The sequence below is a fragment of the Pelophylax lessonae genome (genome assembly GCF_965119305.1).
Source record: "Pelophylax lessonae genome assembly, chromosome: 4".
In the NCBI taxonomy this organism is placed as follows: domain Eukaryota; kingdom Metazoa; phylum Chordata; class Amphibia; order Anura; family Ranidae; genus Pelophylax; species Pelophylax lessonae.
The window spans coordinates 267,593,122-267,605,550 of NC_138771.1; the positions used below are offsets into that span (position 1 = coordinate 267,593,122).

Genomic DNA, 12,429 nt, shown 5'->3' on the forward strand with positions numbered 1-12,429 from the left:
AAGCCCCCTATATGATAGCATTGGTGGGTGACCATTCTCTTTATGGAGACATTAGGGATTTATTGGACCCCTAATGTCTCCGCTGTCCTGTAGTTGATCAAGCACAGATTGTGCTTTATTAGCATCTTACCTTGGTATATTAGCTAGGGCAACCTTTTTTTTAACTAGGGTGCCCAGACACCTTGGGTGGCTTAAGGTTTTCTTTGTCAAAATGCCTAAAAATTGTCCCAAAATTGTATACAGTCCAATGAGTGGATCAAGCCTGCCTTTTAGTTGCAAAAAGCCACAGCTTTTCATTTTGCACCATTGTAACCTTCTAGTCACAGGCATCCTAGCAACCAATGACCTTATTGGTTGATAGGGAGGAAGTTGGATGCCTGCACAGCATTCTTGTTTGCCCTCCCCAGATCAGCTCTGGGGTCACATTAGCTGAGTGAGGGAGAGAAGAAATATTGGAATACTAGTCAGTACCAGTGTACAAAGGTTTGTTTGCTTTTATAGATTAAATCACCGCTGATGTTGGGTGTCCTACGTGTGTGGCAAGGCGTGCACCCAATCGGGAGCCTGTTCATTTTCACCTGGAGCAGCGGTATCTGGTTCAGTTTGTGAGGAGTTTCATTGCTACGCTTGCTTGGTTTAGGACTTTATAGTGGCTGTTATTTGAAGCATTACAGCGCGATTATGGATGAAGGCATGGAAGGGGAAAGGTACAGCAGAACTTCTGGAGTTACGCATGAGAACCCATTGAGATCGGGAGCTCACCACAGTTTACATGCCATGGTGAACAATGACACTGGTTCTTTGAGATTTTTTTTCCGCAAAATGTAGAAACTTATGGTCAAAGAAATTAAATCCTTTAGGGACGAGAGCACACTTATGGAATACCTTACATTGGAGAGGATTCCAAGGGGTTTTTGCATTAAGAAATTTCCTACTTATGATCTGAATGATAAGACCCTTAGGAAGCAGTGGACAGATACATTGTCTTTGTGCTCATTTGAGCTCATGAAAATTTATAGTGAAATCAAAAACTGATGAGATTGAGATCTTGCAGAAAGAAATCTCAGATATCAAAGAGGAGGTTTTACCATTCAAACACAGTCAATTATTCAAAGAATTGGGATCTCAAACGCAGTGAGAAAAGGGATCGCATCGAGAAGGGGATCATTGAGACTAAAAAAGAAAAATTGTTACGAGATCGGTTTGAGTATGAATCCAACACAGTTTACAATTGGAGAAGAAACTACAGTTCCAACGTAAAGGAAAAAAAATCCTCTACACTGAGGAATAAAGGTAAACATGTCAGTTTTTCTGACACAAAGGCTGAAGTCCTGAACTACACCCTGGGCATTTCTGGATCTGATTCATCACCTGAGAGAGTTAATAGGAGTTATATTCAACAACGAAAACGCTACCCCTTGTTAACCTCTATTTCTACTATTTTACCTTTACTATTTTCAGCATCCTCCAGAGACCCCTCATGGGGAGTGCCATACACAACACATTATGTTACAATCAGGTTGTTACAACACTCAGTTTTATTTCCTCCTTTCGGCTCTTTGCTATATGTCAGGATATTCAGTTCAGGATATCATATGACATAGGGGTTGTCACTATCTATGATGTATTCCTAAATATGGACACATTCAACTAATTGGGATGTGCTTCTTTATCTTCCCAAAATACACCCGCATATGTGAACACATTACCTAAAACCCCACCTACAAAAGTACATTCTGATTACTTTTCCTAATGATATTTACAAAAGACTTGTGGTTTAACCTAAGCCACCAACTTCTCCATTTTCTATGCAAGTCTTTTCCTGAATACAAAAACTTTAAACCTTAAGGTAGTCCTCCAGACTTCCATCAGCATTGCAAAATGGCTTTAAATTATTAATTTCTACCGAAGCTCAATATTCAGAAAGATCAATATCCCATCAATCTCCCCTTTGTTCCTTTGAAGAAGGAACACTAATACAAGTCTAACTCCTATTCTTCCCCTCGGTCTCTGACCTGCTTCACCTTCCTTGATGTCATTTTTTGAAATCCTACACATAACAAATTTGATTGCAAAATATACCAAAAGTTAGTAGATGACAAGATCGATCTTGTCTAGCAAAGTGTCCATGAAAGATTAAAGGGGGAAGCGGGCATGACAGTTTTTAGATGGATAAAAAATAGTCCACAGCAAAAATGGAAAAGAACACAAAAAAAAAAAATCTCTCTTGGTTTGCAAATGTCCATAAATTTCCAAATTACAAAGTCCACATTATTTCACTCCTTAAGTGAATTTCCTAAACTTCTACAACACCTCCAAACTTTGATTCTGTACCCCCTCATGCAATTAGAAGATTCTCCACCCCATCAATACCTGCCTCTAGGTAAGGATAAGGACAGAACTTGGCAGAGCAACAAAGCATCCTCCGGGCTAGGTCTTTTGGCTGGTACCTCCTATCTCTATTGTGGTGTTCACTGGAACTCTCAGGCCTTGGGTTGGAATCATGGCTCTTCCTCTAGGTTTTCCAAGGAACTTTTTCCAGCAGGAGTCCTCCTCTACCCTTCATCAAAGAAGAGTGGAGACATGTCATACCAGGATGATGGCTTGGCAAATGTTTTAGACATCCTAGGACCTCCTGTTGTTTTTAATTTTGAACATCAATATTTCCATGTACAAGATGTAGTAATTTCTTCAAGTAGAGCATCCTGATAAGGGCATGAATTGGGGGGGGTCATTTCTTCGTATGAATGGGGCAGGATGGATACTCTCCAGTTAATGTGAATAACCACTGAATCGCCTAAACCACTAGATAAAATTTCTTAACTTTTGGAGGTGTTAAAAATAATGTTCTGCCATTCTAAGGGTTCAAACCTAAATCCACTAAGCATGCAGAGATGAAATGTTTCCCAGCAGTTTCCATTACTAGACATGTATATATTCAATACATATTCAACTAAACGTCTTTCTCAAACCCAATATTGCAGCAGGATTGGAACCAGGGGTCCCAGAACAGAACATCTTACTTAACACATATTCTGACCCAGAAAAAACTGTAAAACAGTAATGAATTAAGTAGATATAGAAAAAGGTAGTCACTTTAAGACTGTATTCAAACAAACTTCCCCACTAGGAAACCTTAGCATCATAACACTCTGCAAAACTTTTATAGGTATTTATTAATTCAACTTTCCTCCACAAGTAGAAAATACCCTTTATAGACACGGGAAAACAAAGCTATAATGTCGGCAATAAATCAGGCAGAGGGATATGTTAAATAAGAGTTTTAAAATTTATTGCTGGATAGCAACATTCAATAGTACTAACAATGTGCCTAAGTAATATTTAGTACCGCAACAGTGATCAAACAATGACAGAAGACAAGACTTACAACATGTGAATAATGAGCCAACCGAACGTTCACCAGGTTCCCCTTGCCTATAGAGGGATTCCTATGGCGTGCGCCGTATGGGAGCTACCAGTGGGATTAACTAAGGATCCCTCTATGTGCAAGTCCCTGGGAGCTCGAGCTGTAGAAAGTAAGGAAAGAAATGAAGAGGGATGAAGGAAGCTCCCAAATAGGATGGATATGGCAGTAAAGTCAAATGATTTCCTTAGATAAATTGGAGGAAATAATGTCCTAGATGAAAACAGTTATCATGACTGTTGTATACCATGCCTGCCAATCCAACTATATGTGGAGTGTATGCCTCTCAAAAGATCTCTCCTAGGATGGACGTTTTCTATAGCCTATAGAGGTGGATCCCTTGGGCTTCTGAATTGCCCCTGCTGGATGTCTCTGTAGGGAGTAAGTATACAATTGTGCAGAGAAGGATTGGAGTGGACGCAATCCTATACTAATGGAATCGGCTTAAGAAGGAAAGGTCCAATCTGAGCTTGGCATAGTGCTAAACCCTTGGTGCTCTAATGTGACGCCAAATACCTCCATCTTTCTATGAGTATAGCTGCGTATCTCCTAAACGATGCATCCAAAAAGTGTAGCAGGGTAACATCTTCTAAATGTGTGTAAATAAGTGACCACAGACAAGTGCCTTTCCTGGGTGTCCTACGTTTTCTGCAGTCTTACAGCTCGCCACCTTTCGGGGAGGTTTGCTGCAGTGACAGTCATGGGGTCATGGGTATATTCACAAATGTGGTTAATTTGGGCAAGTGAATCCCCAATTATATTCAAAAAGACATTAATTTCATTCTGTACTAATGGTAGCTGATGGGTTATGGCACAGATCAGGACTATTTTTATGATGTCATTTACTTCCAGACTGTCCATAGGTTTTAATTCAATTTCATTACCCATAACCATATGCTCTACTGTATATAGGGACTGATCTTGGTTCTCAGCTCTGCTAGCCCTGTCAGACTGAAATGTAGTTCCTCTTTTTACACTGCCTGTGTTCTTGATGCACAAACTGCTATTTGGAAGGGGCATCCGAACTCCAAGCTGGGACTGGGGCAACCTCTGAATGCAACACGAGGGGGGGGGGGGTAAATTCCATCTCCATTATGTCCATCACAAGCTCAGAATCAACTTGGGATAAGTCGGATAAGTGAACTGGATCCGGACTAGCTGCCCATCATATAGGGGTTACAGAAACTCAAGACTGAACAAAAATAGTCTTCGCTGTTGCTGACATGTCCTATATGATCTCATGATTTCATCCAAATCATGTATCCTTGATTGGGATACACCGGAGTGTATGGGGGTGGCTGTTTAAACGGGTTTGTGGGACTCAAACTCCATGTCCCAAACTGGATTAGGGTCAAAGAAAGGAAATACCTTCTTTTTCCCCAAAACATAAACCTCTGATCATGTTCATGTGAAACACATCATTAGATCCATCACAGAAAAGGGGTTGGAGGATCCCATGCTTTTACTCCACTCTACCAGAATGTCCACCCATGGATTAATATAAAAATAGTTATACAGTGATACCCTTGCAACAAATTCCTTGCATGTTTCATTTCCTGGGGATGGCACGGTCAGTGGTGATTTAGAGAGGGACACAGTCTTAAGCAATCTATCCAGAAACGTATGCTCTTGTTTAATTGCTAATATTTTACGCATAAGCTTAGGGGATACAGAGAGCGGCTTAATTCCCTTTCCGTGGGACTTGCCCATCCTTAAAGCACAGATAGCAGATTATGCGAATGGACCGATGTATTGTGTGCAGAGCTATGCGTAGAGTGGCCCAGAGGAGACACAAATAGCGCCTACAAAACCGATTGACCACACTTGTGCTTCGTTCCGCTTAAAGCCGAACACGCAGACAATATGCTGACTCCTTTGGCTCCCCACTTGTGTTTCCATAAAACGGTGATGCGTCTTGAGAGCCTCCAAAGACTTATTAATACAACTACTTAGCAAGTCTATTTGCATGCATCAAATTAAGCACTTATTGCTATAAAAAAGCAAACCAAAACATGTGCATGAAATTGTATTCCCTGAGAAAGTTTCCTAAACTACACTGACACTACGTTTTAAGTTTCCCTATGCTTATATCCTACCTACCAAACTTGTACTCATGAGCCCTGACACGCTACTAATGGTACAACTTGTGTGCACACACATCCTGAATGCTCTCACCATTCGAGGCGTGTGTCCTAGAAGGGGGGCAACCCAGGTGTAATTTAGGAGGCATCCAATTTAGCCACCTTGGGTGGCCACCCTCCACCCCACCCCTCACCAAAACATTCCAGCAAGACTACTTTTAGGTAACAATCTGCTGAGCATTAAATAACTTCTGACACCATTTCTGTTAGCCTCTATTTCTACTATTTTACCTTCTCTAAATAATATATCACCTCAATTCAGCATCCTCAGAGACCGCTTACGGGGAGTGGCTTACACAACACATTGTTACAATCAGATTATTACAACACTCTCAGCTTTATTTCCTCTTTTCGGCTCTTTTAAAGAGCTACAATTAGAGATTTACAGTTCAGGATATCATATGACCTAGGGGGGTGTCACCTATCTATGATATATTCCTAAATATGGACACATTCAACTAATTGGGATGACTGAGGGATGTTGAAGTGGCGAAGGAATTATTATCATCTACATATATGGGCTTCCAAGATTCTGTGCATTACAGGACATGGAAGAGTTACTAAGCGAATCAATTGAGAACGTGGGAGAGACGGACACCCGTGGGGTGCGAGCCTCCTTCAGACTTCAAATCCAAATTTTACCCTGTAAACTCTAGGGGTAAGACCTTAGATCTGTTTAAAAAAAACTCTAGAAAAGGATCTCACCAGATTAGCATCCCGGAAGTGTAACAGGGGTTCTTTACGCAATGACCATCCCACTAAAGATGAACGTGAAGCCCTGAACCCACTGCAGCAGGATGTGTCTATAGTGATTAAGAATTCTGACAAAGGTGGCTTAGTGGTAGTGCAGGATGCCTTGATATATCAGAAAGAAGCTATGCAACAGTTACTAGATGAGAAAACGTATATCAAGTTAAGGGGGAACCCTACTGCTAAATTTAGAGCTAATTTTAGTCGCATTGATCCTTAAAGGTGTTCATTTGGGCAATCTTTCTGATAGAGGGAGAAGATATGGTGCCAGATTTCCCCATCATTCCAATATTCCACCATCTTCCTAAGACCCACAAGGTGCTTATTCCCCTTGTGGACTGACCCATTGTAGCTGGAATAGGATCCTTAAATGAAAATCTGGGTCTTTAGTTGATTGTCAGTTACAGCCCTTAGTTAAAAATCTGTCTAGCTATTTACGGGATACTAAAGAATTGTTGAAGACGTGAACGTATGGAGTGGATAGCTGACGACACCTGGATTACTTGTGATGTGTTCAGTTTGTATTCCTCCATACCGCATACTATAGGGTGGAATACTTTCTGAACAACCATAGTAATTATTCATATATATTAAAGGAATATATTTTGGAATGCTTGGAGTATTTACTTATAATCTTTTTCTCCTTTTGAGGGTAAGTTTTATCTCCAGAAGTGCTGGGTGTCCTTGGGGGCACGATTTTCATCCTCTCTCTCTAACCGATATTTGGGTTGGTGGGAGAGAATCTGAATCTTTGGTGATACTAATCGATTCTTTTCACATATTAGATTTTTTCATCGTTTTGTTGATGATCTGCTGTTTTTGTCCTGGCTCTGTGGGGACTTTAGATAATTTTTTGTTATTTAAATGACAATAATTTGAACCTGCAGTTTACTGGACATATGGACAGCACTTCTATCCCTTTCCTTGACCTAACCTTCTCTCACTGTAAAGGTTAGATCGTATCCAGTTTGCAGATTCTGGGCACCCCAATCATGTGACCCGGAGAATCCCAGTGGGTCAGTTTTTGAGGTTGCGCAGGATTTGCAGTGAGGAGGTGGATTTCCAAAAAGAAAAAATTATTATGGCTGAGAGTTTGGGGGGTATGAGTCGAAAGTAGTTCATAGAGCAATTGATATTGCTGAGAAAACTCCAAGGAAGAGGTTATTGCATAAAAGAGACCGTAAATCGAATTTAGAGAACATTCCCATTTTTGCTACGGCATACAGCTTTGAGTTTAATAAAATGAAAAAGGTGATTGAACGTCCTATATCAATTTTGTATGAGGAGGAGTGTTATGAGAAAATTCTCTCCAGAGGGGTTAAAACGATTTCTCAACGAGCCCCCTCGTTAGCCAACTTTCTTTCCCCTAGTGATTTTGACTCCTGAACTCGCAGTGGTACCTGGCTGGCCTTGTAAGGGCATATTTAAATGTGGAGCAAATAATTGCCCATGTTTTCCCCGTTTGATCAAAGGCAACCAGATAACTTCCACAAATTGTGGGACTTTCAAAATTAAATCTTTCAAGTCTTCAGACCATTGGTATTATGCTGTCACTCTTCAGGAGTAGGACTAGGCGGAAACCTTTTTGTTTACGCCCCTGGGGCAGTCCCAGAGGGTATACCATTACTTCCTGCTGTAGGACTCCAGTTTTTTCTGCCTAGTCAGAAGTAAGGATCTGGCCTTTTTTCCTATTTAAATTGAATTTTTTTACTTTTTATTTATTATTATTTTTGTTCCTGTGTGAACTACAATCAACTGTTCCTGTGTGAACTACAATCAACAGCCGGACTGGGCGACGCACTGGATATTCTAGATCCTTACAGTCTTCCCAGTCTGGGCTGCAAGTGCGACCCAACTATTAGCTCTGTGCTAGGTTGGCTGTGACATAGGCCCACTGGACAGGGGGCTGAGCGGCGAGTGAAACACCTTGCGACGTCGCATAGCCCTGGTCACGACAGCAGGCACAATCAGTTACAGCGTACCTCAGGCCGCAGCACGCCCGTTCCAAGATGGTGCAGTGGATTGCTGGGAGTGGTGCCCACCTGGTGACCGTGGTATGGTGAGTAGTGTCCCCCCTCCTTTCCTGCGGAATTGCTGGGGTGGTTTGGGCCCCCCCTGGGGATGGTAGGCCCCCTCTGTGTCCTTCCCCCCCCCCCTTGTCTTTCCCCCTTCTCCTTTGGGGGTTCCCCCCTAAGTTGGCGCCCTCATCTGTCCCCTGCCCCCCAGTCCCCTTTGGGGGCATGGGTGAATATGATGGGGGGCTGCATGGTGCTGGATTGGAGGAGCGGTGGGTGATGCCACTGTTGGCCCCCTTCAGGGGGTGTCTGTACCTGGGTGCTGCGGGGGGGGGGGGTCCCCTCCTGGGTTCTGTGAATTCTTCCCTGGGATCCAGTGTGGTCCAGGGTCCCGTGCTGTGCTATTTAGTGCCGCTATTTTGCTGTGGTCTCTGTATTCCTGGCTTTGGCAGCCATGTTTGTGTAGTCTAGTGGCCATGTTTTTGGTTTCCCTATAGAGTTTCAATGGGGGCCAATTTCCTGTAGTCTGCTCTAGTGCTGAGGCTGTGGGGGCCTCTAGTGTCAGGTCAGTGTTTCTTCTTCCTTTTTCCAGCAGTGTGGCAGACCATTTTGGCACTCTCCAGCTTGGGTGGGGAGTCTCAGGGAATCTATCCTTCCTCTGCTGTATACAGTGCAGCTGATCCTTGTGGTGCCCTAGCGGTGCATAGGGGGTTGGGGCCTCCCGTTTTTTCCCCCAAAATATAAAAAAACGTTTTCTTGCTGAGCAGTGTGGTTTAGTTTAACCCTTTATGGTTATGGAGCGAATTTCACCACCCGATCCACTCCTGGAAGCTGCGAGACCCTCTTAGCCTTGGCTATTTTTTCTAAAGGCTGTTGGGCGAAGTCCTTAGTTCACACTTTTGGGCAGGGAGTTCGCCATCTGGCTCCTCCGGTGCAATCCCTGGTACCCTTCCGTGGGATCTCAATTTGGTTCTGTTGGTGCTTTAAAAGCCTCCTTTTTGAAAATATTTGAGAAATTCCTCTGCTCACTCTTTTGCGGAAGGTGGCTTTCTTCATAGCGAATACTTCAGCACATCGCGTGTCGGAGTTGGCTGCGTTGTCCTGTCGGTCACCTTACTTGGGGATTCATAGGAACAAAGTGGTGTTGCGGCCCTGTCAAGCGTTTCTTCCTAAAGTTGTCTCAGGGTTTCATTTGAATGAAGATATTGTGTTTATCGTCCCTATGTCCTAAGCCTAATCACCTTGGGGAAATTGCCTTACATTCCTTAGATGTGGTTAGGGCGATTTGGGTGTACCTGGCAGTGACTGAACAAATTAGAAAATATGATTCTTTGTTCTTATGGATGGACCTCGTAAGGGGCAGGCCGCATCTGCTGCGACTATTTGCAAGTGGATTAGGCAGGGGGTGGTGCAGGCCGGTTCCTCCTTTCCCTGTTAAAGCGCATTCTACAAGGGTGCTTAGTGCCTTCCTTCATCGGGCATCAGTGGTTCAGGTGTGCAAGGCGGCCAAGTGGTCGTCTGTACACACATTCACAAAAGTTTATAAGATGGATGTACTTGCATCTTAGGATGTGGCGTTTGGCGTAAAGTTTTGCAGGCTGCGGTTGCAGAGGCTTCCGCTTCTTGGGTGTGAAAATTTTTCCTGGTGGTGAGCTCCAGTTACCTGGTTGGCTGTGTTTAGCCTTGTTGGGAATTCTGCGTTTGCTGTGTTTTTTCCCACCCCTTATGTTGACACTGCTTTGGGACATCCCAATGGTCTGAAGAATTACAGCTGTCTGTCAATGAACAAAAGAGAAAACTGGATTTTTGTCTTACCGTGAAATCTTTTTCTCTGAGGTTCACTGAAAGACACAGCACCCACCCCTCTGTTGGGGTTAAGTTATTTGTTCTTCTGACACTACTTGTTACAAACTGGAGTCGTACAGCAGGAAGTAATGGTATACCCTCTGGGACTGCCCCAGCGGCGTAACCAAAAAGGTTTACGCCTATTCCTACTCCTGAAGAGAGATTTCATAATACCAATGGTCTGAAGACTTGAAGCCGTGTCTGTCAGTGAACCTCAGAAAAAAGGATTTTACGGCAAGACAAAAATCCAGTTTTTATCTGCATTAAAAAAAATTGATTTATTTAATCAATTGCAAGTCATGTGCTATACTGTGTTAGCTGTACTACCAGAATGCTTTGTGATCATTTATATGATCACATATAAGATATAGAGAAAGAACAAGGAACTAATATAGCAAGACATTTCAACAAGATGCATAATGGAGACATTTCTCTTTTACAAATTCAGGGTATTGAAAAGGTTGGTACAGCTAGGAGAGGGGGTGATAACTTTAAAGTACTTTGCAAACATGAGGTGTTTTTCATATTCTTTTTAGGTACGAGGATACCGGCCGGCCTGAACTTTGAATGGTATTTATCCCTTTTCTTTTTATTAGGCTATAGTACCATGGATCCTCTGTGCTATACTACACCTTTCTATATATTCCTAAAGAATATTCTCTTGAAGTTTGTTTGCACATTTTGCCTATAATATCTATAATATATTCTACATACATATTTTGACGTTTAAATATTTTGTTATTTGGTTGCCGTTGCACCAAGTGTCCCATGATGTATATCCATTTATACACACTACAATTGAGATTTATACATATGCCTTCAGCTCTTGGGTATTATTTTATGTGGTTTACATTTGGATATTGAGATCTTGTCATACCATAACTTATGGTGTATACTTTCTGTAGCGTGGACCTATCTATGGAGATTTTGCTGTATCATTTCATCTTTTTCTTACCTTTTTTTTTTTTTTTAAAGTTTTTTGGTCTTTTAGATATTTTCCTTGCAATAATACACATTTCTATATGCATTCCATATATAGATGCATCAATATTTTTGAAAAACATTTATATATATATTTTTTTTATTTCATAGATATAGATATAGATATATATATGTATATGTATTTTTTATTTTTTTTTTGTATAGGCATAAAAGGTAAGCTTTGGTTACAAACATATACTCCTAATAGCAACCAGTGTGTGTCTTTAAAGGACAAAAAATTGAAGAAAAGGGGATGTTTTAATCACCGTGGCAACTCACTTGTAGTTACTGATAAATGGATAATTATGACATGTGAGTTCTAGATATTTTTGCTTCAATGTTTGAGTCTTTATGGTTTTGACAAAGCACACATAGTCATGTGAAACGCATCCTCCTTTTGTCCCCTGCTTCTTGCCTGTACATCTGTGCTTGATTTTAATTTTCTTCAATAAATTTCTATGCATCCCATGGGAAGTGCAGCCATTCCTCATTCATTCATTTATATTGTCTGCTGCAGTGGAAGGGCGTGCCCCCCCCGCCCCCCCACCCCCCCCACGGGAGCTTGTTCATTTTCAGCCCAACAGATCCACCTGGAGCAGTATCTGGTTCACTATGTGTGTGGATGTTGCTGCATTATGTAAAACCATTAGTGTAAAACCATTAGTTTATTTTTTTACATTTTAGAATGGAGTGCCTCAAGATTGTGCAGACCTTTAAAGGGTACCTCAACTATCAAAAGGTTGAGAAACACTGATCTAGGGAATGACTGCTTTGAACTGTAAAGTCAATAAATGCTTGTTCCCCGCAGGTTCATTCTCGCATAGCAGATTTTGGGAGTTGATTGGGAAAAGGAGAGTAGCACGTTCTAGGTACCATAAAACTGATTGAGCGTCTCTACAGCAACCTGGATTACTTTTTCTTAAGTCAGAAGCCAACTAAAAGAACTATACCAAACTAATGGCTAGCTTGTGAGCTTGTTTCAACCATTTGAGTACAAGTAGCACCGAACTATCTCCTTATTCTCCAAGAATAATTTATACACATTCACTACTTCATGGCCCTGTAATCTACTTTTCATGTCATTTCTTACTGTGTGTTTTTGCCTCTTTATACCTTTCTCCATGAGCTCCTGAAACTTTTCTCTCTCACTTTTGTTTGTTTGGAACGAGCAGTGCATTTTAGTGGTGGACATGTGAACTCTGGACACTACAAATAACATATTCCAGGAATCTCCAAACTACGGCCCTCCCAGCTGTTGCAAATTTACACGCCC

General features: G+C 41.8%; 1 protein-coding gene across 1 annotated transcript in view; it reads left to right on the forward strand.

The window, feature by feature from the left end:
* Positions 1–12,429, forward strand: part of GRIP1 (glutamate receptor interacting protein 1) — a 1,071,013-nt gene that overhangs the window by 187,324 nt on the left and 871,260 nt on the right. The window lies entirely within an intron of this gene.